Consider the following 781-nt stretch of genomic DNA (forward strand, 5'->3'; position numbering starts at 1 on the left):
CACCTGATGGAAGAAGCACAAAAGACAAGGATTAGATTCTTGTTATCCGTGAAGTGCAGGAGTGATGATGTCCCAAAGGTACCAATGCATGTGCAGCTCAACCACAATCCAAAGACTGAAGCACAGTGGTGACTACCTCCCCTATAATTTAAAGAAAAGCAAACAAATTCCCTAACCTATTCTCTGTGGGGTTGGAACTAACCCCAGTTAAAGTATTTATCTGGAAAACACCACCAAGAGCCTACAGATATTTAGATATGGAGATAAACAGCCAAGAAACCGAATCAGCTGGCTTTCTGATGAGTTGCAACACGCCAGCTGTAAACTACTTCAAGGCAGCTCTGGCTCTGTGTGTTTTGCCCCAAAGAGATACAGCCAGCAACTTGCACATGCAGCAGGTCAAGAGTCACCCTGCAGCGGCAAAGTACTCTTGCTTCTTCTTTTCAATGTGTGCAACAACTTCTGCCCTGTTCGCCTACTGTGACGAGGTGAGCCTGCCCAAAACATCGTTCAAATCCTCCCTTTCACAAACCTCCTGCTCCTGCCTCAGGAGGATTTATTAGGGCGATACCCCGCCTGAAGTTCTGTTCCAGTTGTCGCAGCTGACTCCTCTGCTGTGCAGGCTCAGAAGGAGCAGGCACGCATTTCTGTTCAGATTTCCCAGTTCCCGCACAAGTTTCTGGCGATGTACACCTGCTCCGCAGCTACCGATGTAAAATGTAGGGGTCCTGACAACACACTCCTTTTGCTACCAGGGGAAAGGCTGGGATGTAGCCAGCCA

Source organism: Cariama cristata, unplaced genomic scaffold (assembly GCF_000690535.1).
Source record: "Cariama cristata isolate BGI_N322 unplaced genomic scaffold, ASM69053v1 scaffold16762, whole genome shotgun sequence".
NCBI classification, from domain to species: Eukaryota; Metazoa; Chordata; class Aves; order Cariamiformes; family Cariamidae; genus Cariama; species Cariama cristata.